The 2,500-nt window shown below is 55.6% G+C and overlaps 4 non-coding genes across 4 annotated transcripts; 3 read left to right on the forward strand and 1 right to left on the reverse strand.

The window, feature by feature from the left end:
• Positions 1–525: 525 nt before the first annotated feature.
• trnae-cuc (transfer RNA glutamic acid (anticodon CUC)) lies at positions 526–597 on the forward strand. The gene has a single exon. It is a non-coding gene; the product is annotated as a tRNA-Glu (tRNA).
• Positions 598–872: 275 nt separating this feature from the next.
• On the reverse strand, positions 873–944 carry trnaq-cug (transfer RNA glutamine (anticodon CUG)). The gene has a single exon. It is a non-coding gene; the product is annotated as a tRNA-Gln (tRNA).
• Positions 945–1,146: 202 nt separating this feature from the next.
• Positions 1,147–1,219, forward strand: trnat-ugu (transfer RNA threonine (anticodon UGU)). The gene has a single exon. It is a non-coding gene; the product is annotated as a tRNA-Thr (tRNA).
• A 1,058-nt stretch (positions 1,220–2,277) lies between these two features.
• trnae-cuc (transfer RNA glutamic acid (anticodon CUC)) lies at positions 2,278–2,349 on the forward strand. The gene has a single exon. It is a non-coding gene; the product is annotated as a tRNA-Glu (tRNA).
• The last annotated feature ends 151 nt before the right edge of the window (positions 2,350–2,500 follow it).

Consider the following 2,500-nt stretch of genomic DNA (forward strand, 5'->3'; position numbering starts at 1 on the left):
AAGCCTGACGTCAATATCGAAGATTGTCGTGATTCCGTTCCCCCAGCGGCAAAGTGCTCTCGACTTGGTGTAAGTCTTGTTTTCTTCTTTGTGCTGGGCGATCTGGTTTTCTTTGTGTGTGTGAGTGTTAACCCGCCGATGTGTGATGGCTGTAACTGCTGTGATTGTGAAGAATCTTTAGCAATCTTGTACTGCAAGTTTTGTCTGTCAAGCGACACTAGTCTGTATGACACTGAACCTCGTGGGTTTCCCTGCTGTGTCCTTCCAGTCATTCACACCACGGTTCCTCCCCCAGTTGGCTGACCATTGCGTCACGGAAGCTGTTGTAGCAGTGATTATTTTGCGGGTTAGATCTAAGTGACGACGGCAGGCGGGGTCGTGTCTTCAACGCGTTAGTGCAGTTTTAAAATCGCGGGTCGATGAGTCTCTGTCTCAATTAAAGATCGCCGAGCTTGGCCCCGCTTTCAGGGCCGACGTCGGTCGCGCTGCGGGCACGCCACAGACGGGAGAGGGCCTTCCCCCGTGTCCCTGGTGGTCTAGTGGTTAGGATTCGGCGCTCTCACCGCCGCGGCCCGGGTTCGATTCCCGGTCAGGGAAGCGTGGCTTTTTCCCCCACCCCGTTTGTTTCCCTTAGAGCCATGCTAGACGTTGAACTCGGAGGAGGTGTTCCGGGTATTTTGCCGACGCGGGAACTTCTGTCATAAAATACACGCATGTCTGCTGTACACTCAGTCGTCCGCAGTAGTGGGTGATATACAGCAGGTCCTAGAAAGGTTGATGAGTAAAAGCGGGTCCCCTTGCCCGGGAGGCACGCGCGAGGAAAGCAGCCGTCGATCTCGGACACCGCTTCCGATTTCAACGGCACTCGTGACAGGTTCCACCGAGATTTGAACTCGGATCGATGGATTCAGAGTCCAGAGTGCTAACCATTACACCATGGAACCGCACGGGAGATGGGGCGACTGTCGATTCCCTCTGTGATCTTCGGCGTCTTCCACGGGCCTGTGCGTGACTTCAGCTTCGCCGTGGCGTCCTTTCTCTGCTTTCTCCGCTGTGTAGCTGAGCCGGGCACCGTGTCTCCCTCCTGTAGCCAGCTGCGTAACTCGGTACGTTTGTGTGCGCGTGAGTCAGGCCCCGTAGCCTTGTGGCTCCATAGCTCAGGGGTTAGAGCACTGGTCTTGTAAACCAGGGGTCGCGAGTTCAAATCTCGCTGGGGCCTTTCGCCCTCCTTTTGCACCCGGAGCAGGGTCTCCCGCTTGTAAAGGGGTATCAGCTGAGGGCCATAATTGTGTGATTACTGGCAAGCAACAGGGTGTGGTGGCTCTTGACTTCCTCTGTCTCTTGCTCGCTTCCTGTCCCTCACTCACACCCCACGCCCCGGGGACGTCACACCCTGCTGTGATAATTGATAGGTGCCGAGGAAAACAATGCCAAGCTGGCTGTCGTTGTCCTCATCAAGTCCCGGGCTCCTCCCCGACTGTGTGGGAACTGACAAGCACTTGCGACAAATGCTGCCATTGGACTCCTTGATTAAGAAGGCGGGGGCCCCTGCGTGGATGAAGCAGCAGTTCAGCAGAAGGGCGAGAGAGATTTTCCTGGAGAGCCTGTGCAGACCAGGAAGCAGACACACTGGCTTCTTGTGTTTTCATTGCCCGCCACAGGCTGCTTTGGCATAAGGGGCCCGACCTGAGCAGCGCGGGCATCCCGGAGGGAGCCATCTTTTCGCGGTCTGGTTCTGGCCTTGTGTAGGGAAAGCCTGACGTCAATATCGAAGATTGTCGTGATTCCGTTCCCCCAGCGGCAAAGTGCTCTCGACTTGGTGTAAGTCTTGTTTTCTTCTTTGTGCTGGGCGATCTGGTTTTCTTTGTGTGTGTGAGTGTTAACCCGCCGATGTGTGATGGCTGTAACTGCTGTGATTGTGAAGAATCTTTAGCAATCTTGTACTGCAAGTTTTGTCTGTCAAGCGACACTAGTCTGTATGACACTGAACCTCGTGGGTTTCCCTGCTGTGTCCTTCCAGTCATTCACACCACGGTTCCTCCCCCAGTTGGCTGACCATTGTGTCACGGAAGCTGTTGTAGCAGTGATTCTTTTGCGGGTTAGATCTAAGTGACGACGGCAGGCGGGGTCGTGTCTTCAACGCGTTAGTGCAGTTTTAAAATCGCGGGTCGATGAGTCTCTGTCTCAATTAAAGATCGCCGAGCTTGGCCCCGCTTTCAGGGCCGACGTCGGTCGCGCTGCGGGCACGCCACAGACGGGAGAGGGCCCTCCCCCGTGTCCTTGGTGGTCTAGTGGTTAGGATTCGGCGCTCTCACCGCCGCGGCCCGGGTTCGATTCCCGGTCAGGGAAGCGTGGCTTTTTCCCCCACCCCGTTTGTTTCCCTTAGAGCCATGCTAGACGTTGAACTCGGAGGAGGTGTTCCGGGTATTTTGCCGACGCGGGAACTTCTGTCATAAAATACACGCATGTCTGCTGTACACTCAGTCGTCCGCAGTAGTGG

The sequence above is a fragment of the Atractosteus spatula genome, chromosome 6 (assembly GCF_055471065.1).
Source record: "Atractosteus spatula isolate fAtrSpa1 chromosome 6, fAtrSpa1.hap1, whole genome shotgun sequence".
Classification (NCBI taxonomy): Eukaryota; Metazoa; Chordata; class Actinopteri; order Semionotiformes; family Lepisosteidae; genus Atractosteus; species Atractosteus spatula.